General features: G+C 48.5%; 1 protein-coding gene across 1 annotated transcript in view; it reads left to right on the top strand.

Moving 5' to 3' along the window:
* LOC147729973 (uncharacterized) overlaps positions 1-26214 on the top strand; it is a 1004770-nt gene that overhangs the window by 52909 nt on the left and 925647 nt on the right. The gene's annotated exons all lie outside the window — the stretch shown is intronic.

The following is a 26214-nucleotide window of genomic DNA, read 5'->3' as shown; positions in this document are numbered from 1 at the left end:
TGGAATTGCGGCGAGGGCTTGATTGGACGATCGTAGTTGGCGGGTGGGGGTGTAAAAAGACAGGCGCGTGTTGAGGCATTCGGGTCCTAGGTCGTAGAGGGCTTTGTGTGCGTGGGTGAGGAGGCGGAACGTTATTCTCTTGTTGACGGGGAGCCAGTGGAGGTCTTTCAGGTGGCCGGAAATGTGAGCTTGGCGGGGGATGTCTAGTATGAGTCTGGCTGAGGCGTTTTGGATGCGTTGCAGTTTTTTCTGTAGTTTGGCTGTGGTTCCGGCGTAAAGGGTGTTTCCGTAGTCCATTCGGCTTGTGACCAGTGCGTGGGTGACCGTCTTTCTTGTTTTGGTGGGGATCCAACGGAAGATTTTTTTGAGCATACGTAGGATGTTGAAGCATGATGATGAGACGGCGTTGACTTGTCTGGCCATCGAGAGGGAGGAGTCTAGGATGAAGCCCAGGTTACTTGCGTGGTCAGTAGGTATGGGTGCGTTTCCCAGGGCTGGTGGCCACCATGAGTCGTCCTAGGCGGAGGGGGATGATCCTAAGATGAGGACTTCCGTTTTGTCCGAGTTCAGTTTTAAACAGCTGTTCTTCATCCATTCGGCTACTTCTTTCATCCCATCGTGTTGGTTGGTTTTGGCGGTGTTTGGGTCTTTGGTGAGGGAGAGGATCAGCTGGGTGTCGTCTGCGTAGGAGATGATGTTGAGGTTGTGTTGGCGCGCAATGGATGCGAGGGGACTCATGTATATGTTGAAAAGGGTGGGACTGAGTGATGATCCTTGTGGTACGCCCCAGATGACTCTGGTGGCCTCTGATCTAAAAGGGGGAGGCGGACTCTCTGGGTTCTTCCGGCTAGGAACGAGATGATCCAATAGCCACCTCCTCCTGTGTGAGGAAATAGTCCAGTCTGCTGCACGTATCTTTTGCCAACATGTAACAAGAGTATGCCAGAGTTTGCGGGTGCTGAGCCCTCTAAATGTCTATGAGCCCCCCCCCTGCAATAATTCTCTCAAGGTCTCATTCAGTTTGGGTTTAGAACCCATTCACGGCAGCCACGATGAGCTCGACGGGAATTAATTTTAGAGCCATCGACAGCACTATCCCAAAAAAGGCCCTTCATCTACATTGGTAGCATAGATGTTGGCCGTACAGAACTCATGTGCATTTAAGGGTTCATAGAGGATAACATATCGCCCTTCCGGGTCATGACATATCTGTAGTTTTCGAGCCACCCATCTGAGGGCCCCTCTTGCACATCTAGAGTAATAGGTTGCATAAACGTGGCCCCACCACTTACTGCTCACAGCCGGAATACAGTCACTCCATAAATGAGTTTCTTGTAAGAATGCGCTTAGGGTAGGTATGTATTCTATGGCATATATTGGGTCTGGTTAGACCACTAATATTCCACATAGGGAACTTGCATTCATGCCCCACATTCAGCAAGACCATGTGCAACTAAATTCAAGTCCATCCCCCCAACAGGCCACAGTGGTATTAACAGTGCAAAACAAGAGGTACAAACATTCATAGCACGTTGCATGCAACAAACAAAAACAAATCAATGAACCCAGAAAGCAATAGCTTCGAACACCCCCATCCCCCACCCCCAGGCAGATTGTGCAGAGCACCTTCCAGAACAACCAACAGCCAGAAGGGGACTGGTCACTGCACCAATTCCCACCCACAACCTTCCCTCCTTCAACTAGTAAAAATCCTAGGTGTGAAACAGGCAGAGGAACTGTGTCTCCCTTGAACCATGAGACCAAAGACAGGTACCCAGCGGGCTGTAAGCTGACTGGTCCCCAGCCAACTTCTGCTGCAGAGCAAAGCTAAAGAATGATCCACCCCCACAACGTATCCAGTAGTTAGTGCCAATACTAGCCACAAGGTATACTACAGCAGCCCACAAGTGGCACCTAATCAATTAACATAGAACAGTAACATAGCCATTCAACCATGTACACACCGAAATAACGTTACGGGTAGGTCACTGAGTGCAGTCTCCTTCTTCTTCCAGGTTACCTCAGACCCCCTCAGTTCAGCAGTGATGGCATTGCCACCCCGGAGCACCAGGGCAGTCAAGGGTATGTGCACAGTTGCATTGAGTCTTAATCAAATAAAACATGTTAGCAACCTACTAGGGTGCATGTGGGATCTCCCAGGCCTCATCCAGCGTCAACCAGTGTGTGGTGGGTCCCGGGTCTGATGTGTCCGCGGGTCGCTCTTGGTCATGGTCCGAGTGCAGTGTTTCTGGCCTCAACACTGTGTATTGATCAATTTTATTGGTCTGAGCCATCTTTTCCCCTTATCTTTTCCCATTGATAGCAATGATCTACAAAGGCTCTCTGATGTAGGAGATGTGAAGTTACAACGAGGCAGGCAGGAAGTATCGGTTTGAGACCCCAGGGAACATCGGACGAACAACCTTCAGTCCGAGAGATGCATGTCACAACCAACCAGTCGGACCTATGACGTCCACTGCACTGGGCCATTGACAGCCCACTTCCATACATCAGCCAGGGCCACAGAGCCCCCCCCCCCCAGCGCTCAGGATGTGGCAGCCGCAGGGCCCGGCAACTCGCCTGAAAACAGTTTCGTGTATATCTCGTGCACTGCCAACAATGTCCTTCACAGCTAACCGCAGTAAGTTAAAAGAGCATGGCAGTTTGCTGTCACTGTCCCAGATCCAGCAAGGAGCCCTGGTGTGGGGTGCAGAGCAGAGGCTACACCTGGGCTCTGGACTCACCGCAGTCTTCCCCCACAGGAACCAGGGTCTGGTCCCATGTTGCAAGTAACGAGCCCCCCAGGCTGCAGTCAGGGCCCTAGATGCAGGCTGCCCGTCAATGCCATCACCATACCCCAGGGACTAGCATGGCAAGAGTATAGTTTTATGAGGTTTGCCAGGAGGTTTAAGAGCAGCGTATGTAATACTGTGGGGCTCTAGACCCCCATGTATAGATAATCATGGCACGCACACCGTATCTTACTGGGTAGAACTGGCCTGTAGCACATGAGCCCGGCAGTGTTGCCAGGTTTTGAGACTCGTCCCAAATCCAAAGTGGCTGAAGTATAAGCCCAAATTCAGCCCAACGCAGACCTGTGTCAGCCCAAAAACCAGCTCAAAGTAGCAACTCTCTAATTATACAGAAATAGTCATCAGAAACAATTTTAAGGATGAATATACATTCTGCTCAATATACAGATAATGGGAGGAGGGGTTAACTAGGCACCTGTCTTAATGCCACTGGTTAGAGTATATGTACCGAATAAAGATAATCTACAACTTTATTATTAGAAATGACTTGTCTCAATGCAAAAATCTATACATGAAAGTGTGAAAATAAAGGAAGTAAAAATAATTGAGACCTTGTCCTTTCATACATACACCTTGACTTGTATGACCAAAAGATATTGACAAAGCCACCGGTCTACTAACACCTAGCCTTGGAAAAAAATACACTCCAAAGTCCAAAAGGTTATGTGAATTGATTTTGCAAGAACTACTACTCAGGATGATGTACATATAGTTATTTGGTTCCCTACTAAGGGTTTCAGCCTGTATGTTACATTAGCAGATGTGCCTTTAAAAGTCTAGGTTAGTTTTGATTTGTGAATTGCCAGGACTCAGACTGAAACAACCATGCAGCCAATGGAAGACACCAATCAGGGCACAAGTCTAGGGTACATGCAGATAAACGGCGTCTATCCACTATTTTCACAGGGTGAACCCCGTCCACCCTACCAATAATAATACTGAATTTTATAAAGCGCGAGCGGCTACCTCCGGAGGAAGTGTACCAAGAAGTTGGGCCCCACAGAAATATGCTGAATTTGTCCCAGTGTCATTTTCAGACACTGGGACACATTCAGCAGAACCTGCATGTTGTCTACTTTTCATTCCCATCAGCAAAGAGCAGGCAGGTGGTGGTTTTGTTATTTTCACCTCCAGCTTGGCCAAAGATAATGGCCAAGTTAAGGGGTGACGGAAACAAAAGCACACCGCTTGTAATATCTTCACAGGTACTTAAGAGAGGCATGCTTTTGACATTGTTCAGTTCCTTTATGTAACTGCATGAACTGTAAGAATGTGTGATGTGTTGGTCTGTCCCAGTATTTACACACAATTTAAATAGGACTATTTTATTTCTTTTATATCGCTACTTATCCCAATGCAGGGTGTGAGAGTACTTTACATAACATACACATTGACAATAAATCATGCAAGTGTGTAAATTATTGTACAAGAAGCATTGCATGAGTCGATGAGGGTTAAAAGGTGTAGCAGTAATATATATTCTACATAGCTCACTGTGCTGTATTAGAAGGCTTACAATTTATGAACTGCAAGTAACAAAAGGATCTGTGTTCAAAGAAATAACCCACTTACCTAGCTACATTAAAAAAAATCTGTCATCTGCATATTATATGATGATCTTTGCAGGAGACACATTAACCTTATGTACCACTTTTATTCAGACCTGGGACTACACAAAACACAGAGCTCTCCAACAAATACTTCAACCACCAGAGTTATTTCATCATTATTATTATTCCCTGATATTTACTGGGCACCTCTGCAGCAGATGTCATAACCCCATAAAATATTTGAAAGCGCAGACTTTGCAACCAATTAAACATAACAGATCTACTACCATGGTTCTCCTTGTTGCCAGTTTCTTTGTGACAGGGTTTTAAAAATTAGTTTAGGCCCAGATTTTGCGTCGGGATTGCACCACTTTTTTAGCACAACCCCAGAGCAAAATCTCATTTGTTAAATCTCATAATGTACTCACTGATATACCTAATAAAAACACATGTGTAAGATCTTAATATCTGATGTCACTTCTTGTGATGTCACTTACTGTGATGCCACGTGTGATGCATTGTGACATCATGGTTTGTGATGGCACACGCCATGCTGTCACTTGCATACTGACTAACTTGGTTAGTCCCCCCACGTGCTGGAGCTGCAAGATACTTTTTGCTTTAACGCATTCCATTTTAGGAAGGAATAATTTCACCCAACAACAAAACCTGGTTTGCCAACTTTTACCAAGAACTACCGCCCATTACTTTTAAGAGAAAAAAAATACAAAGTACATATTTTATCCTTTAATGCATCTGCAAAGGAAAAAACACGTTCCATGGAAAAGGCACCGTCATGGTTTTTGAAGTTATAAGGTCAGTGTCTGAGACGAAACCATTTCACGGTCTTTTTCGCCCCTTAACCACGCGGGGCACGTCGCAATATATCCTAGCTTGCTGCCGAATCCCATAAACTATCTCACAGTTGGTTGAGATATGAGCACAACAACCCCTGTGCCCCACGATCATCACCACCCTTGCGTTGCATCTGAATCACTTCACCACCGGTCGAAATATGAGCACAATAACCACTGTGCCCTTTCGAGTAATTACCACTTCTGCGTGGCAATTGATTCACACGCAACACACCCTGCCCACTAGTTCACCGCACCATACTTGGATATGACTTCCCACTTTAGTACATGGTCACGGACTGTCACAGTTTAATGCAGTATGTCTGACATGCCTATTTTTAAGTGTAAATAATGCTGACTTGAGATAAAATGGTTTTTCTCCCCCTTTCTTTCTCCTGTTTATTTTCACAGGCCTCTCAAATCACTCAGGCAAAAGTATTAATGTTTGTCCTGAAGATGATCCCAGTCATTAATTGGAGATAGGGATCGAAACGTCACGTTGAATGTTTAAACAATACTGCACTTGTTAATTATGTATTTGGTGTTGCAGTAGTTGTTGGTTTGAGCTTACACAAGATTGCATTGTATTGTAAGCCACCTTTCTCTCTACTCTGTTTGCCTGTTACTTATTTTTTCCCCTGTACTGTCTTCTTGTTACTTGGTACAGGCTTGTGCCCAGTTGTTTGATTCTTGTCGTGTCCCACGTTACTTGTTCATCGTTATTTAATCCTGGCAATAAATACTCCTCTGTCCGGCTGGACATTGGACAAAAAAAGCAACATAGTCCTTATTCAAGTCTATGTTTATCACTTCTTTTTGTACTCAAAAAGTTTAGGACCCCTGTTCTTTTCAAACTGTAAAATACACAGCATGTAGTTTCATGCTTTCATCCACATGCGTTCCATAGGCCTGCTGCATGCCTCCGAGTAACTTCAGGTGGAGATACAACAATCAACACAGGCGCGCAACACCCATTGGGCTCACCGGGCTTCAGCCCCCCCCGTCGCCTCCTCTGCCCGGGCTAAGATTACACGCACTGAAATGGTGCAAGATAGCATCCGATCGGAGAATGATTTTTTTAATGCTTTCTGAGAGGCCCAGCAGCCCGAGCCAGCCAGCCTCTGCTTCAGTGAGTGACCTCCTGCCCCCACCTCTTGTTTTCCTTTACGGTGGCGCCGCGAGGTGAAATCCTTGCCTGAAGGCAGGGATTTCACTTAAGCACTTGATCGCTTGTGAGCATGGGGTGTGAAGTGCACAGCAGGGGGAAAGGGCTGGCCAGTTAAGGTGATGCTTTTCCTTTGTAAAGCCCATGGGGTGCTGTCTGTGCCCTTGTATAGATGTGTATTTCATACAAGTGCGCAGACAGCAACCCCTGGGCTATGACGCCAGCAGGAATTAATTTACAAAGGAAAAGCTTCACCTGCACTGGCCATCCCTTTCCCCCTGTTGTCAGGCAGCAGTTTTTTGTGTAAGTTCCAGTAACTTTAATGCATTTTTCAGCACAGCATTACATACTGCCTACATATCTAGGGGCCATATGTATCAAGCCATTTAGCATTCGCAAAGGCCGAAATTCTGCGAATTTCGGCCTTTGCGAATGCTAAATACCTAAATGGTATGTATCAAACATTTTTGCATCAAAATAAGGAATCGCAAAAATTGCTATTCCTTATTTTGCGATTGCACTTAAGGAATCGCAAATTTTGCGATTCCTTAAATGCAATGTATCAGAGAAAAAAAAAGAAAAAAATGCCATTGAGGAATCGCAAATTGCCACCAACTTCCAGTTGGTGGTAAGTTGCAAATTCTTTTAATAATGCTTTTTTCAAACAAACCAAAGGTGCCATATGACGCCCATACATGCCCTTAGGGCATGTATGTGCGCCATATGCCCCCAAATGTCTTTTTCAGGGGTGCAGCAGGGTGTTCTTGAGACACCCCTGCACCCTTGAAAAAATTCCTAATTTGCGATTAGCTAATTGCTAATCGCAAATTGCCCCTTCATTCCTATGGGCCTCCTGGCCCATAGAAATGAATGGGTAATTTGCAATTAGCAATTTGCTAATCGCAAATTAGGAATGGTAAGGAATCGCTATATAAAAGCGATTTGTTCATACATACCATTTTGCATTTCCAAAATAGCGATTCCTTAAAATTCGCTATTTTGGAAATGCAAATTGGTTTGATGATACATATGGCCCAAATTGAGAATGTCTTCCCATTCATTCCTATAGGCCTCTAGGCCCATAGGAATGAATGGAGAGGGTTTCCGTAATTTTGAATCGCACTTTGCGATTCACAATTATGGAATATGTAGGATTCACAATTTTTTTTGCAAATCCTACATACATCTCGTTTTGCCATTCTCAAATGGCGATTCTCTAAAATTTGCTATTTGAGAATAGCAAAACCAAACTTTCATACATATGCCCCTTGGTTACTGTGAATGTTGTTCTTGACTTACATACATAGAAACGTCAAAGAGGACAGTCCCCTCCAAATATGCAAATGTAGTGTAAGGTTGTAGTGTTCATTTTTTTTTGGGGTGCTAGTGGGTAATTTTATAGTTCAGGGTGGGTGTGGGTTTTAGGGTGCCAGGGAGTAATTTTATGGTTCAGGGTGGGTTACGGGTGGGTTACGGATTGGCGTGCCAGGGGGTAATTTTAGGGTTCTGAGCGGGTATGTGTTTTGGTGTGCCAGGGGTAATTTTAGGGTTCAGGGCAGGTGTGAGTTTTGGGGTGTCAGGGGGCAATTTTAGGGTTCAGGGTGGGTATGGGTTATGGGGTGCCAGGGGGGAATTTATGGTTCAGGGTGGGTATGGGTTATGGGGTGCCGGGGGGAATTTATGGTTCAGCATGGGTATGGGTTTTGGGGTGCCAGGGGTAATTTTAGGGTTTAGGGCAGGTGTGGGTTTTGGGATGTCAGGGGGCTATTTTAGGGTTCAGGGTGGGTATGGGGTGCCAGGGGACATTTTAGGGTTCAGCGTGGGTATGTGTTTTGGTGTGCAAGGGGTAATTTTAGGGTTCAGGGCAGGTGTGGGTTTTGGGATGTCAGGGGGCTATTTTAGGGTTTAGGGTGGGTATGGGGTGCCAGGGGACATTTTAGGGTTCAGCGTGGGTATGTGTTTTGGTGTGCCAGGGGTAATTTTAGGGTTCAGGGCAGGTGTGGGTTTTGGGGTGTCAGGGGGAAATTTATGGTTCAGGGTGGGTATAGGTTATGGGATGCCGGGGGGAATTTATGGTTCAGCATGGGTATGGGTTTTGGGGTGCCAGGGGTAATTTTAAGGTTTAGGGCAGGTGTGGGTTTTGGGATGTCAGGGGGCTATTTTAGGGTTCAGGGTGGGTATGGGGTGCCAGGGGACATTTTAGGGTTCAGCGTGGGTATGTGTTTTGGTGTGAAAGGGGTAATTTTAGGGTCCAGGGCAGGTGTGGGTTTTGGGGTGTCAGGGGGCAATTTTAGGGTTCAGGGTGGGTATAGGTTATGGGGTGCCAGCGGGGAATTTATGGTTCAGGGTGGGTATGGGGTGCCAGGGGACATTTTAGGGTTCAGCGTGGGTATGTGTTTTGGTGTGCCAGGGGTAATTTTAGGGTTCATGGGTATGGGGTTTGGGGTGCCAGGGGTAATTGTAAGGTTCAGGGTGGGTGTGGGTTTTGAGGTGCCATGGGATTAATTTTAGGGTTCAGCGTGGGTATGTGTTTTATAGTGCCAGGGGTAATTTTAGGGTTTAGGGCAGGTGTGGGTTTGGGATGTCAGGGGGATATTTTAGGGTTCATGGTGGGTATGGGTTATGGGGTGCCAGATGGGAATTTATGGTTCAGCATGGGTATGGGTTTTGGGGTGCCTGGGGTAATTTTAAGGTTCAGGGTGGGTTTGGATTTTGGGGGGCAAGGGGGAATTTATGGTTCAGCATGGGTATGGTTTCTGGGGTGCCAGGGGTAATTTAAGGTTCAGGGCGGGTATGGGTTTTGGGGCTCCAGGGGGGTGATTTTAGAGTTCAGGGTGGTATTGGGTTTTGGGGTGCCAGGGGGTAATTTTAGGGTGTGGGGTGGGTATGGGTTTTGGGGTGCCGGGGAGGGATAATTTTAGGGATAGGATGGGTATGGGTTTTGGGGTGCCAGGGGTAATTACAGATTTCAGGGCGGGTATGGGTTTTAGGGTGTGAAGGGGTTAATTTTAGGGTTCAGCGTGGGTATGTGTTTTGGTGTGCCAGGGGTAATTTTAAGATTCAGGGTGAGTATGGGTTTTGGGGGGCAATGCATCAAACTAACAAAAATGTGTGCTTTAATTGTTGTCCAGTTTCAAATGTAGAATTCACCACATTTTTTTCTCAGCTTGACCTGAGCATTAACCGATCCTGATTATCTGCCATTTTAGCTCCGCCCCATTGATTTACATTAGCCACGCCCCTTCCTCTGCCATGTTAGCCCCCCCCCGAAATTAAGACCTAGTTGCGCCCCTGAATCAACAAGACTTATTTACTGGCCACCCCACAATAGGATGACTTGAGTACTGCAGTCATATGGGACTCCTTTGAAAAGCACCACAAGCCCCAGTTCACAAACTAGGGATCTGTCCAACTTTCACCCATATCCGACTGACTAGATACCTTAAACAGTCACCCGTAAGTTGATAAAAAAATATGAGGGTGCATGTGGCCAGGAACGCCTTGGTCGGAGCACCCAGGTGGATAAGACCGTGCTGACCGCATCAACCTGTGTGGCAGCATAAATTCACCTTTCAGACAGCTCCTACTGCTGTGTAGATAAGCTTCATTAACTTACTTTAATTAGGGGGGCGTGTTTCTTTTCACTGCAGCCGTGCAAACACCTGTCACGACTTACAACGACTTGAGGCAGGGGGTGGGGTCACAGCAGCACAAGGCTGGGCCGCACACTTGCACCACCATGCCTCAGGCCGGGCCTGGTCTCGGTCAGAGGGAGTGTGCACTGTGTGACTCACTCGGAGACGGTCGGAGTGAGTCAGTGACACAGAAGTCACGGGCCATGGTCTGGTCGATGGTCTCGGGACTCGCTGGCACTTCCCACTGGACTGCAGTCACTCAGTGCCGCTGCCTGTTCTTGCGCCGAGAGAGAGTGGTGCGCGTGACCACCAGTATTTACACAGTAGCTGCTGGCCAAAATCTATGCCCAGGGCCATCATTGATAGCGCTCTCGTGGGCTACATTGACCGCCTTGTGACCCACATACACCCATGTGCTGCAGTGGTTCCCTTCAGACGCGCACATGAGACCGCACCGATTTAATCTCCATCCTTGGCCCCGATTGACTCGGGCTTAGACGTTTTTGATATTTTGGGATAAGTTCCATTCAGAAGGGATCTATTTGAAAAGTAGCAATCATGTGCACTCCGCATTCAAATGCAGTGACGCCTCACTCCTGCCAACACTTGACAAGTCGGATAGCCACGGAGCCCCTTGTTCTCTACCACTGATCTGTGAAAACAACCTTCCTTTCCCCCCTACTGCCACAACTCATGGTGTCACGGGCCCCCCAACTCACACTTGTCCTTAGGAAGACCCCGGTAGTAAGTTTCAAGACACCTACAGATATAGGGGTCGAAATGTCGACTTCACAGCATTTGCCAATACAGAATTGACAGTGACTAATAAACTGAGTTCCTATTTGTTATATGGCGAATATGTATATAAACTGTGGACTTAGACCCTGTGGTATATGATGTAAATATACCATAATTGTATGTGATTTTTTGTCACCTTAACCCAACCTTTTCTTCAACTCACCATTTAACACCATTCCTTCCCTACCCTCTTCTTCCTGACACCACACATTTTAATGTGATACCTGGTTAAGGTGTTTTTTGCAAATCTGTTCGAAAAATGCACTTCCCAATGTGATTAAACAACATTGGTGATATATTGTTTTTCTCCATTCACGTTTTTCTCTCCTTTCATGTTGTTTCATGACTTGTTTTTTTTTTAAGAATCCTTTCTCTCCCCCACTTGAAAGCCAGTAACACACTGGCACCATTATTACACATACCGGAGTGGCATTGCAAGCACACACACGTTGAGATGCAGCAGGTGTGCTTGCACTTACACACACACACGCGCTGCTGGCTCAGCAGCACGAAAGGGGTGGTATTACTAATCAACCATCAGCACAGTCCAATCATCCCCCAGCTATCAACGCGCTCATTCTCCAATACTGTAACTGTCCTTGCAAGTGCGCTACTGTGATAGGCGTGGGCTTGTCGGAGCCGCCCAGCCAGTATTTTTGCGCACAATGGGCTAATATCCACCCAAAAAGTAGCCACCCGCCAGATGTGGGTTTTCTCCGCACACATGGGAAAAATGTCACCCATTTGTGCAGGAACTAGCCCATTCTGGCAAAACTGGTGCCCAGCCCCTTTTATTAACAGGGTCACATGTCCTGTGACGCCTGTGTTGGATAGGTGTGGGGTGGGGTGTAAGCCAGTTCTTGGGGCGTGGCTGGTACAATTGAAAGACTAGAACAGTGACAAGCAGGTCACTTCAGAGAAAGTATGCCAGGAAGATGGTAGTGTGCTCATCTTATGGGCTAGAGGCCTGAAAAGGAGCCCACAATATCAACAAAGGAAGCAAGGCGCATGTCTCACGACTCCCTGTCCGAGTCCAGATATGGTGGGGGCTTGCGATTATCAGCACTCCTAGAGTTGTGCACTCTTTAACGCAGGGAACCATAGCCTCTCACCTGCCCATCGCTAGCCGGCTGCCTATGCAATAGATGTGCAGCAATGGTCAGGCCCAGGGGAAGCCCCTCGCTCACCTTGCCATAGTAAGTGTGGACTGGCTTGATCCACCTCCAGGCGCACTCTCAAGCAGTCAGCTAGTCCCAAGTGTGTGTGTGTGTGTGTGGGGCAGGGGCACCACCACGGGGACGGTTGACAGCCTCTAGCCCCAAGGCACATCGTTGGGTGCAGAGCCCAAGGGTAGAAAGCACACCAGCCTCTGTCTCAGGGCACGAAGCACTCGGCAGGTACCCTGCTCACTCGGCACGGCTGCTGGATGTTGTCCTTGAAGGCCAGCTCACTCGGCTCATGTTTTAGTGTGTCAGGTGCCTCTGTGCAGTCACAGCGAGCCCCCCGTGAATGTCCACAGCCTCCTGCACCGCCAGGCCACTGAGTTGCGACTGGGCGGCTATCTTTCTGGGCACCCTCCCAGCAATGTTGCTAATTGAATATTGTATTTTCACCGGTGGTTGGTTTTGTTTCCAGCACTGCAGTGACAAAACTGATTTTGTGCCGTTATGTGATACAGCCAGGTAGAGGGAGCCAGTGGAGTTCTCGGACAGTGAGAGATGGGCGACATCCTATCAAACTTCTTCATTCCGGACCCACACCTGCTTCAAGGCTGCCCCCGAAATGCACACCTGCTGGAACTGCAGCTGCACCAGCCTCAGAGCTATCGGCTCTGAGGCTGAAAGACCTTAACCCGCCAAGAAAGACCTCAACCATCTCCGGTGCATACTACTGAACACCTGCTCCGCACGCAAACACGCCGTCGAGCTCTGGGGTCTGCTCAACACAACATCCCTGGACGTTGCCTTCCTGACAGAGACATGGTTGAACGACTCCTCCGCACCTGACATCGCCATAGCCATCCCAGACGGCTAAAAGATCACCCGCAGAGACCGCACCAACGGAGTCGGAGGAGGAATCGCCATTGTCCACAAGAACAGCATCAGGGTCTCGACTAGCACCGATTACGCGTTCAGCACCGCTGAACACATGCACTTCCAGATCCACACAGACCCTAACCCCACCCTCAGAAGCACCCTCGTCTACCGACCCCCCGGACCACGTCCCCAGTTCATCGACTCCATCGCTGACTTCATCAGCACGCACGCCCTGACCTCCACCAACTACATCCTCCTCAGAGACCTGAACTTTCACCTTGAGAACAACGACAACAACTCCACAATCCTGATCGATAACCTCGCCAACCTCGGACTGAAGCAACTCATCACAATGCCCACCCACTCCGCCGGCCACACGCTCGACCCCGTCTTCTCCTCAAGCCCGCACGTCTCTGCCAGCCACACCACCGAACTCCTATGGACCGACCATCGCTGCATCCACTTCACCTTCCAGGAACCCAACTCACACACCGCACCCAACAGATCCCCTGCCACTGCTGGATCAAAATCACCGAAGACCAACTACATGCAAACCTCGCTCTCAGCCCACCCACCGAACCCTCCAACACCGACAATGCTGCCCACAGCCTCAGACGCTGGATCGAGGACTGCGCCAACACCCTCGCCCTGCTGAAGAAAACCCCCCACAGAGACACCAGCTAGAGGGCCAGCTGGTTCACCCTAGAACTCCTTGCCTTCAAGCAAGCCTGCCGGAAACTAGAGAAGGAATGGCACAGTGAACAAACTCCGGACAGCCACGCAGCACACAAGGACATCATCCGCAACCACCACCACCTCATCAGGGTGGCCAAGAGGACCTCCTTCAAAGACCGCCTCGACAACAACACACACAATAGCAAGGAGCTCTTCAACATCGTTAAGGAACTCTCCAACCCCAGCTCCAACACCAATGACATCTCTCCTTCGCAAGCCCTGTGCGACTCCCTCGCCACCTTCTTCCACCGCAAGATAGCAGACATCCATGTTGGCTTCAACACCCAGACAGCCCGAACAGACAAGAACACAACAGACCCTCCGCACACCATTGACCATGACCCCCCTACTAGCCTGGGCCAGCGTGAGCATCGATGACACCATCAAGACCATGAGCACAATCGACTCCGGCTCTCCGTCAGACCCATTCCAGCACCACGTCTTAAACAAAGCAAACAGCTCCATCTCACCCCACCTGCACAATGTCATCAATCTTTTCCTCGAGACGGCGACCTTCCCAGAGAGCTAGAAACACAGAGAGATCAACGCCCTACTCAAAAAACCTAAGGCAGACCCAAGAGACCTCAAGAACTTCCGGCCCATCTCTCTGCTCCTACTTCCCGGCCAAGGTCATTCAGAAAATCGTCAACAGACAGCTAACCCGATACCTTGAAGAAAACAGAATCCTGGACCCTTCCCAGTCATGGTTCCACAGCAACCACAGCACTGAGACTGCCCTCATCGGCGCCACCAACATCAGGACCCTGCTGGACAACGGTGAGACCGTGCACGCCTCCACGCCGCAGGGATCCGAGACAAGGCTCTGGAATGGACCACCTCTTTCCTCACCAGCAGAACCCAGAGCGTCCACCTCCCCCATTCCGTTCCAAAGCCTCCGAGATCATCTGCGGCGTACCCCAGGGATCCTCCCTCAGCCCGACACTGTTCAACATTTACATGGCCCCGCTCGCACACGTCGCCCGACAGCACGACCTTAACATAATCTCCTACGCCGACGACACTCAACTGATCCTCTCCCTCACCAAGGACCCCATCACCGCCAAAGCCAAACTCCACGAAGGAATGAAGGCCGTTGCCGACTGGATGAAGATCAGCCGTCTGAAGCTGAACTTGGACAAGACGGAGGTCCTAATCCTCGGCTCCAAGCCTTCAGCCTGGGACGACTCGTGGTGGCCGACGGCACTGGGGGCAGCCCCGACACCTACCAACCATACACGCAACCTGGGAATCATCCTCGACTCAACGCTCCCAATGACCAAGCAAGTCAACGCCGTCTCCTCCTCCTGCTTCAACACCCTTCACATGCTCCGCAAGATCTACAGATGGATCCCAACTGATACAAGAAAGACCGTCACCCAGGCCCTCGTCAGCAGCAGACTCGACTACGGAAACGCCGTATATGCGGGAGCCCCAACCAAGCTCATCAAACAACTACAACGCATCCAAACACCTCGGCACAACTGATCCTCGATGTACCACGACACGGCATGTCACCCCCCACTTGAGAAACCTGCACTGGCTCCCAGTCAACAAGAGGATATCCTTCAAGCTCCTCATCCGCGCACACATAGGACTCCACAAGACTGGCCCAGCCTACCTCAACAGACGGCTCTCCTTCTACATCCCAAACCGCCAGCTACGCTTCGCCAACCTCTCACTCGCCACTGTCTTGCGCATCTGAAGAACAACCACCAGCAGGAGATCCTTCTCCCACCTCGCCGCCAAGACATGGAACACCCTCCCACTGAGCCTACGACAGACCCAAGACCTGCTGACCTTCAGGAGGATACTCACGACCTGGCTGTTGGATCAGTAGCGCCCCCCTCTCCCCAGTGTCTTGAGACCCTTGGGGTATGTAGTGCGCTTTACAAATGATTGATTGATTGATTGACTGATTGATTGCCTTGATCAGCTATATATAATATAATCTTAGACCTCTGATCAGCAGGACCATGGCTTCAATAGCAGTTCCCAATTTAGATTCCAGTAGAAAAGGCTTCATTTTTCAGGAGCAAGAAGAGTCGATACCAGGTTATTAGAGTTTTTTTTCAATGTGAATTCTAAAGCTGAAATTAGTATCAGTGGGGAAACCTAGGAATTTGGTGCTATTGACAAGTCATGGAGTGAAGTCGTCAAGATTCTGTTTTCACTGCCACTTGTGAGTAGCAAGGACTTGTTTTCAAAGAGATGAGCCTAAGATAGGTTTATGACATTCAGGATTAGAAAATGGTCATGCAGTCCTACAGCCAGACAATGGTGTCCGTTTACAATTTTTTTTGACGCTTGATGTCAGGATCAGTTGAAAAGTTCCCATTGGCTCCATGTAAAGATTAAAGTTTACTGATGATAGGATGGAGCCTTTGGAAAGGCCAAAGGTTTTAGGGATAGGATCAGACCAGGATAATCTTAAAATGGACCATCTGGAATTTGCTGTTCATGCAGGATAAGAACTTTTGCAGGACTGTGTTACTGAGTGACATCTTACAGAAATGGTATTGAGCAGTGCTTGCTTGTCAACACTATCTAAAGGCAACTGGAGATCTATCAGGATAAAGAGGTAAGGGTCACTGTTGCTGGAGATCTAGAGTATGCCATTAACCACCTAGATCAGAGGTCTTCAAAAATGTTGATGCTGAGACCCCCCTGTCAAAAAAGTTTAAGCATAAGGACCACCGCCTGACAATAATTTCTAGAATTTGGTCCTCCTCATCATTGCCAACTATCGACAACCATAAAAGCCCGCAATTCCCACAGTAAATCAATTTTACATCGGGGAAATAAATTAAATAGTGTTAAGCAAACCAAAGGTCAGTAAGAGAGCTTGGGGGTGTGGTCGAAGGTGTGGCTAAAACAAAGAGCCTTATTTATGAGGCATTGGCGTAGAGCAGCGCCGCAAGTCTTCTTGCTGCGCTGCCCTACGCCAATGTGAAAGGGCAGGAATGCACCTTATTTATGAAATATGGTGCAGTCATGTCCTTTTTCAATGCGGTGGCGCACAAATTGCTGCCTAACGCCAACATAGGCAGGATTGTTTTTGTGCAGGAAGGGGCACCTTGCTGCAAAATAAAATCCTGAGAGGGATGTTCCTCTTTCTATGTGTGCTGCAGAACACAGCACACATAGAAAGAGGAACACACAGAAAAAGAGGAAAAAGAAGGAGAAATGAAAATATTTCTCCTTGTTACGCCTGCTGTGGGGAGGCGTATGGTTTTGGCATTGCCCCAGGTTTACACGGTTTCACAAACCTGAAGCAGCGTCAAAATTCATGGGTGTTGCGTGTGAACACCCACTGCAATGCCTATGGAACGCCTACTTGACATAGTGTAAGGCAAAGCAGCGACTTGCGCTGCTTTCTCTTACTCCATATCTATGAGGCCATGCAAAGTCACGCAAGGTGACTTTGCGTCGCTTCATAGATATGAACGAGAGGATTGTGCAGCCAAAGCTTAAAACAAAATGTATGTTCTTGCAGCGCAACACTCTCATAAATCAGCCCCAAAATATTTGTTTAGTTTTTTAGGTCTTTCACCATCAGGTAGCTACATATAAAATAATGGGTAGCTTAAATGAAAAATAAATTGTCTCAATGGGAAATGCACTGTAGTACATTATGAAACATCTATTATTTAATGCACTGCACAGGTCTGTAGAATGGAGAATAGTGACTTGTGTATTATTAGTGCTGTGAGGTTATTTTATACTTGAATTACACACAATAAATTATAGACTGCTACAAACTGTGCAAATAGTTTTCAAATTGAATGGAGCTTCCAAAATGTAGATTTGAGTAATATAAGACCATGAGTACTATTTTTCTGTATACTGGTCCCTTCAACACCTCCCCAGTGTTACTAAGCACTGAGTAAATGCAGTTATTGTTAAAAGCATGCACTTCACAGCCCAGTTATAAACTCTTAGCACCACCATGCAAAAAAGCACATCTTTGCCATCACAATGTTTGGAGTGATTCAACCAATTAAAGCCAGAACCACTCCTAAGCACCCTTTACATTTGCAGATTAACTCCTGGAGCATATTTGCATGTCATTCAGGCAAGCAGGCACCCTGGCATGAACACTTACTTGAAGGATTGTTTTACAGCTCATGAGAGTCAATTAACTTCAGCTAAAGCATTTCAATGATCGGAATGAAGGGTCCCGGCCTTTGTCCAAAAGGAAAAGCACATTTTGCATTCCAGGCAGAAGTTAGGCCTGGAAATGTGTGACCCACTTCCCCAGACTCCACCGCCACCCTGAGAGTCACGCCCCACAGATTTGGGAGACAGGAAAGATGCGTTGGCGAGGGACACCTTAGATGCATTTAGAAATGGTCTGAGATCTATGCAGAATATGGCCTTCGCGGATAAAACTAGACTAAAGGTGCCCTCACTCATACAAAGTGACCTTAGTGGGTTGAGAAGTCTTGAGAGGTTGTAAATGAAAAGAGTAGTAACGTGACTTGATGAACTAAAGTGAATTGCTGGAGTAAAGGCTGAATGGCAAGGGAAAGGCACAATGGAAATGTGGGGCCTCTTCTCCCTCACCCCTAAGATGTGGAAGATGATGCCAGCCCTTTGGGCGCTCGCTATTAATAATTCTGAAAAAGTGCTCCTTCACAGAACCTCTGCAAAAGTCAAGCTTTGACGTGTGTTTCATTTAACAACACAGATGTATACAGCACACATTACTCGGGGGAGGGGTTCTTAGATACAGCGAATATTGGGGCAGAATACAGATTCACTAGAAAGGTTTAGATGAGAGAGGGGAGGCTTCCCCAAATTAGATTAGTTGGAATGGTATATGGATTCCCTCTGCAACCTCATGGTAGGGCGCAGTTTACCCAAAAACTGGCAGACTCATACCATGGTGCAGACTCCCAAATATGGTGCTACCCATTGGGGTGCAGGCAGAGGACAGAGGATAACTGAAGAACTATTCTGCTGAAGCGAAGCTGGCCTACAATACTTGTAAACAGGCCTATCATTCCCTTTTCCGAGTTGCGCGAGCCAACTATGTTTCCGCTTCCATTCTTCGAGAAAAAAACGTTCCCAAAACTCTGTTCAATATGGTCAAGGATTTATCCGGCTCAACCACATTACAACCTTCTCCCACACTTAACTCTACCCAATGCGAAGATCTTGCACAATTCTTTGTGAGTAAAGTAGAAAATATCTATTCTTCCCTAGTTAGCTCTACCCCTGTTTCCCTGATCCCTCCCACTGTACCTGCTGATTGCCCTGATCCTGATAATTGCACCGATTTGGAAACTGTGCCCACCCTTAAATCTTGGCCACTTTTGGACATGAAGGCACTTACGCATCACCTTGGCAATATTAAATCGGGTTCTCCCTGCGACACACTGCCCATCTCAGTTTTGCGTCAAATTGACCCATCCTCTCTTACCTATGTTCTCGAAGTGCTTAACACCTCTTTAATGACCTCCACCGTTCCTCTAAGCTGGAAGCATGCTATGGTGGTCCCTTGTTGAAAAAACCCAATGCGGACCCTACTCTTCTTTCTAACTTTCGCCCTATCTCTCTCCTACCTGCTCTTTCTAAGATTCTTGAAAGACACCCTAATGGCCATTTGCCCAAATTTATTGAAACAAATAGGCTGCTTCATTCCACCCAGTCCGGCTTCAGGAACGGTTATTCTACCGAGCCCACTTTGCTCGGAGTTACAGAGGCTCTCTGTCACAACATCGATAAGGGTAAGACCATGGCCTTAGTGCTTCTTGACCTGAGCGCGGCCTTTGACACGGTTTCTCATACCGTACTCATCAAGGCCCTCCAGTGCTCGGGTGTCACAGGCACAGCTCTGAGCTGGCTTAGGTCATTCCTTTCTGATCGCGCCATGCAGGTTTTTTCATCTACCTCTAAATCCAAATCTCATCCCCTGCCATTCGGTGTCCCCCAGGGCTCAATTCTCAGCTCTTTGCTGTTCAATATTTACATCCGACCGCTGGCAGTATTAGTGGAGGAATCGGGGTTGTTGCTTTTTTCATACGCTGATGACACCCAGATCCTCTTTTCTCTGTCATCCGACAAACAATTCGAGCCCTCGGTACTTTGACCGGCCTCAGTAAAGTGATGGCCTGGATGAACGCCAATTTTCTGAAACTCAATGGCGACAAAACGGAGGTTCTGATCCTTGGCAAGAATCGTGGTCTCTGGGGCCCTCAACATTGGCCCCCAGAAATGGGTACGCTACCTCAACCAGCCACCCAGGTACGCAACCTTGGCTTTATTACGGATGACTCTCTTTCCATGCGGCAGCAAGCTACAAAGGTTGCTGCCACCGCTTTACCATTTTGAAATGGTTAAGGAAGATTGTGTGGATGCTCCCAGCTCACACCCAGCGTACCGTGGTCCAAGCCTTGGTGACGTCCAGGCTGGATTACGGGAATATTCTCTATCTGGGTATTAACAAGGAAACTACACACAAACTGCAGCGACTTCAAAACTCTGCCGCGAGACTACTCTATCGAGTTCCCAAAACTGTCTCAACGTCTAAGTCATTGATCGATCTCCACTGGCTTTCAGTGGAAAATCGTGTCAAGTTCAAGGCCCTCGCGTACATGTTCCGCATTAAGCATGCAAAGGCGCCCGACTATGTACAACAGCTTTCCATCCCTTATGCCCCCTCCCGCACTCTTAGATCCTCTTTTCAAGAGAAATTCCAAGTCCCCAGAGTCAAACTGTCTCGTTTGGGAGGGCGCTCTTTTTCTTATCTTGGCCCTGTTTTGTGGAATTCGCTTCCATTGCCCCTCCGCCTACAATCTGACCTTCTGTCTTTTCGCAGATCTATAAAAACTTGGCTTTTCAGTCAATAGTTCCTTTTCCCCCTGTTGTTCACTGTCAGCGCCGGGAAACCCCATGGGGTAGCTGTGCGCTGTTTTATAAATTTAAATAAATAATATAAATAAACTGCGACTGCGAAAAGACTGGGACTTCTGGCAAAATGGGAATGCAAAAGGAAAATATTCAGCTCTGCAATGGTTTGACATCATTTAATTCACCTGGTACTTTTGCCCTGCATCTAGATCAATCGGGCTCAACTTGCTGCAATGAGGGCTCAGAACTGATTTGTCTACGGAATACATTTTGACTTGAGATAAAATGTCACGTGACTTGAAACACAAAACAGACTCAACATTTATGTGCACCATTTTAAAATTAAAAAACATCAGTAAGTAAAGATGTAAAAATACGGTTTCTGTAAAAATGGCAATTTGAATCTCCCCCTTCCAATCTTGAAATTTTGTAATTCTTAATTCTTTGCAGCAAAATTTAAATATACAAGAAATTGTTCTAAAGTATAATGGCACAAAAGTGAATCTAAATCAAACCAACCAATAAGAACACAGGCTAGGTCTAGCCCTAGATAACGCACCCCTCAAAACTGCATGCATAAATGCTTTTTATGCAGACACTTGTAAAAAAATCAAAAATAAAAAGTTCAGTGTGCAGTGTTTCCTTCCACAGTCTCCTCGCACTTTAAGTAACTTACTAGTCCTCTTTTTGCGGGTTTTGAAAGGACAAAAAACTGGGGGCCCGATTCCCAAAGTTCAACTTAGACCTGAAGTCTAAGATTAAAGTCTAAGGGCTCAATTCACTAAGATAAACTTAGACCTGAATTTTGAATCGGGCCCGGCAGCTTCACTGAGATGCTCTACAACTGCTGCATGAACCCACTAAGCACATTTAGCAACCAGTGGTCAGTGAAATGACTATAACTGTAGTGTGGGGGTCACAGCTAGCGAGCAACAAAATGTCAAACACATATTCATACATGTCTACAAATATAGCGCTGCGCTCCGTTATCGCCTTACTAGGAAAGCACTGTAACCCGAAGCCTGTCGTATTAATGAATTGAGTATTTTTACGCCACAAAAGATGAAGAGAGGTGGCCTGGGATTAGAACCCTGACGCGTGTCCCCGTCGAGCTCTCTACGCAGACTAATGGACAGAGGGCCGGCTTTAGGGCAGTGCGACTGGTGCAGCCACACTGGGCGCTGACCTCAGCATGGCGAAGTGTTTAGCAATAACTTATGATTTGAGAGATGAGAGGTTTGTTTGCCCATTTGTAGTGCGAGAATCCGCAGAGGCAATCATGGGGGGTGGCGTGGGGGCTACAAAGATGTGTGTCGCACCGGGCGCCACCACCGCTAAAGCCAGCCCTGTGTGGCCTCCCCCACTTTGCTTCCCAGACACTGAACTAATGCGCGTGGAAAGGTTCCCGCCCGGGAGGGATTTCTATAGCGATGGGGGCGGGGCGGGTAGGCGCTGTGAGGCTCAGCGCCGCCGAACGTCCTCAACTGTTCTAGAAAGAGATGCTTGGCTGATGCCATGGCAACCCGGGGAGATGCTGCTGACATCCAGTCTCGTGTCTGCTCTCGTAGAAGAGAATCCGGGGACGTGCGATGGAAGGGTTTCAGACTGTGCAGAGCCAGAGGCGGCGGACTGACAACCATCAGCACACAGGAGCACCACAGGCTGATAGGGACACGGACGACACAACAGGCTGCCCGCCCGGTCATTCCAGCAGGTGCTAGGAAACCGTCACAGGAAACAAGGGTACAGGTCACAGCAGTGTGTTCTCGATAGAGAGACTGGAACATCCTGCCACGGCATTCTTGCGGATCGCTGTTAATATGGGCATAGACAGCTTGGAATGAGGATACACGTGATTGCATCACGCCAGGCTGCTAGGAAAGCAATCCTTAGCAAATATACCAGGACAGTAGAAAGACAACCTTCAGGATACACTGTGCCAGCATCGCACGAGGTCGAGCCCAGACAGCTGGAAAGCATGGGTTACCACTCACTTGACATAACATCATTGTAATTCACTGTGACAGCCAAACAGACTATCACCAAGACAGCTGTCATAATTCACTGAGACAGCAAATCATTGATTCATTGGGACAGTTTAACAGACAGCGATCGAGACAGTCATTATAATTCAATGTGGCATCAAATCACAGACTCATCAAGACGGTCACTGTGATTCTTTGTGACTTCGTAACAGACCAATACCAAGAAAATCATTCTAATCACTGTGCTAGCAAATCACAGACGGTCTTGAAGACAATCAGGCCGATGTCGCGTGCTAGAAGGTGAGTTTGTCTCTTTAGCCACGAGGTCCAGGAGGCATCGACGATGACCAGGCGCTGGATTCGAGCTGTCCCACGATGGATCTAGATGACTGCGGTGTCGGTATCCGGATTGGACCCAACAAGCCTTGGCAACCGCAACCCACGCAGGATGTCGAGATTGGCTCTGTTGCAGACCAGCAAGGTCTGTGGCGCTTCTCCTTTTCAGGGAAGCTGGTGCAAGGCGACGAGGCTCATTCTGAACCTTCCTCCCAGAGCCCCGACCAAACTGGCCCTTAAATCTCTGCACTGGCTCCCTGTCCGCCAGCGAGTGGAGTTCAAGGCCCTGTGCACCACGCACAAACTCATCAATGGGGCTGGACCTGCCGCCCTTAAAGACATGATCACCCCATATAAAGCCCCCAGAAACCTTCGCTCTGACAGCGAACATCTGGCCATAGTCCCAAGATTTAAGAAGTCGCGCACCGGTGGCCGCCGCTTCTCGGTCAAGGCCTCTTCTAAATGGAACGCACTTCCTCGCATGCTGCGCCTCGAACCAAGTCACGCCCTCTTCCGTAAAAAACTTAAAACCTTCCTCTTCCCCAAATAGTTCCTGGTCTCCCTGTCCTGGATTTCACAACCTTATAGCGCGGGGATGCCTTCGGGTCACCAGGCGCTCTATAAATCACAAAATAAATAAAAATAAATAAATAAGGCTGGAGCAACCAGGAAAGCAAAGCAAATTCAAGCTAGCGTCTTCAGGGGGCTCACTAGCCAACGGGCAAGGAACTGTGAAGACGCGTCAAGCTCAAATGCAAAGGGGGGGCCCACGGGACACTTGCGGAGTGTGGGGCCTGGGCTTTCGTGCAAATGGTGCTCAGGACTGGGGCTTCTCGTACCCCATTGCACAACTTACTGAGGCTTCAGGAAAGGAGTGCAGGTAGCAATATGCAGGATGTCCAAGATGCCCGGTCCAACGTCTCTCGTGTCCGCCACGGGTCTCAGCTTTGCTGTGGATGTGGATCGGGGTCAGAGAAGTCTGGAAGTCCAGTTCTTGAGTCACAGAGTCGGTTGTATGACACTACAACACGGGCTATTACCACGTGTGCCATTACAACGCTGTTTTTACAACGCAAGTCGTTACAACGACTTGCGCTGTAAGCGCTGGATAGTGGAATAGTTAAATTTTCTATTCCAACTCCAGCCCACGTTACAGTAGGGAAGGTGTTGGAATAGAAAATTAAACTATTCCCTATTCAACAGCGCCCTTCAGCAGTCGTTGTAACGACTTGCGTTGTAAAAGCAGCGTAGTAATGGCAGCGTGTGGTAATGCCCGCGTAGTAAAGGCTGCTCATCCGCAGAGTCTTTGGGTTCCGACAGGAGCCTTGAAACTGCACACCAGCGAAGTTGTTGTTGGTGCCTGTTTGCACAGGGTGGTCACTCCTTGACCACAAGGAAGATGTCCTCCGTCTTCCAGTCACAATGGAATAGTGAAGGTCCAAGATATGTCTTTCAAAGATTCGTCCAGGATAATCTAAAGTCCTGGGGACACAGCTCCTATACTTATACTAAGGATGGGAGCTGGATTACCTGACTAGGTCCCTCCTATGGGTGGACCTGAAAAGGGGGTGGTTACACCCCTTTCCCTTTGTCCAGTTTCGCGCCAGAGCTGGGGCTGGAGTGCCCCAGCAACTGGTTTGAACCGGGCTATGCATGGAGCACCTTGTGTGCCCCAGGCAGTGTCTAGATGCATTCACTGAATGCAGCCCTCCCTGCCCCAATACACAAAACCCCTGTCTGGGGAGGTGCTGGCACCTCTCTGGACTGGAAACCTATTGTCCAGGCCGCTCTTGCTGGAGTTTCCCCCAGCAACAGGAGGCCAGACTGGTGTCTGTGGCAGCAGCATCCATTTTGTGATGCTGAGGCTCTGTTTAACTTTAACCAGGTAAAGCAGTAACATACATGTCTTTTCCCTCTAGAAGGGTGGAATGCTACCCCCACCGCTAGAATTGGCAGGGGGGGGCAGTATTCCAAAGTGTTTGACGGTTGTATGGCATTTACAATGCAGGCTTTTACCACGCGTGCCATTACAATGCGGTTTTTACAACGCAAGTCGTTACAATGACTTGCGCTGTAAGGGCTGTATAGTGGAATAGTTTAATTTTCTATTTCAACTCCAGCCCACGTTACAGTAGGGAAGGTGTTGGAATAGAAAATTAAACTATTCCCTATTCAACAGCACCCTCCAGCGCAAGTCGTTGTAACGACTTGCGTTGTTATAGCAGCGTTGTAATGGTAGCGCGTGGTAATACCCCCGTTGTAAAGGCTGGTCCTCGTGTTTGACACCTTACACAACATGTTTTGATAAAGCCAAACCAAAGTTAACATTAACCGCGAGGATCAATCAATCAATCAATCAAGACATTTGTAGAGCGCACTACCTACCCGTAGGGTCTCAAGGCGCTTGGGGGGGGGGGGGGGGTGCCGCTACTGCTCGAACAGCCAGGTCTTGAGCTTCTTCCTTAAGGAGAGGTGGTCTTGGGTCAGGCGCAGGTCGGCCGGGAGGGAGTTCCAGGTCTTGGCGGCCAGGTAGGAGAAGGACCTTCCTCCTGTGGTGGCTCTACGGATGCGTGGGACGGCGGCGAGGGCGTGGCTGGCAGATCGGAGGTGGCGTTTGGGAGCGTAGAAGTTGATGCGGTCGTTGAGGTAGCTCGGGCCTTGATCGTGGAGAGCTTTGTGAGCGTGGGTAAGGAGGCGGAAGGTGATTCTCTTGTTGACCGGGAGCCAGTGCAGGTCTCTTAGGTGTCCGGAGATGTGGCTGTGTCGTGGGACGTCGAGGATGAGTCTGGCTGAGGCGTTCTGGATGCGCTGGAGTCTCTTCTGGATCTTGGCGGTGGTTCCGGCGTAGAGTGCGTTGCCGTAGTCCAGTCGGCTGGTGACGAGGGCCTGGGTGACGGTCTTCCTGGTCTCCGTGGGGATCCACCAGAAGATCTTCCGAAGCATGCGCAGGATGTTGAAGCACGACGAGGAGAAGGCGTTGACTTGCCTGGTCATGGAGAGGGAGGAGTCCAGGATGAAGCCCAGGTTGCGTGCGTGGTTCGTCGGTTTGGGTGCGGTGCCCAGGGCGGGGGGCCACCAGGAGTCGTCCCAGGCGGAGGGCGAGGAGCCCAGGATGAGGACCTCCGTCTTATCTGAGTTCAGTTTCAGGCGGCTCGTCGTCATCCACTCGGCTACCTCTTTCATCCCTTCGTGCAGGTTGGCTCTGGCGGCGGCGGGGTCGTTGGTCAGGGAGAGGATCAGCTGGGTGTCGTCGGCGAGGATTATAATGCACTTAAGAGTATATGGTATGGCTATATCATAGAACAGCTATAAGGAGATGGTTCTGAAAGCTGCAGAGGGGCTCAGCTCATGCTAGGGCACCCTCTCACATAAAACCAAGCACTCTGCCTCCAGGCTTGTCGAGGCCTACCATAGGAGTGGCTTATAGGTGTATATGTGTCTATATATAAAGCTAG

This window comes from Lissotriton vulgaris, chromosome 2_1, assembly GCF_964263255.1.
Source record: "Lissotriton vulgaris chromosome 2_1, aLisVul1.2, whole genome shotgun sequence".
Classification (NCBI taxonomy): domain Eukaryota; kingdom Metazoa; phylum Chordata; class Amphibia; order Caudata; family Salamandridae; genus Lissotriton; species Lissotriton vulgaris.
Note: the sequence above shows the minus strand (reverse complement) of the source record. Positions and strands in the feature narration are given on the sequence as shown.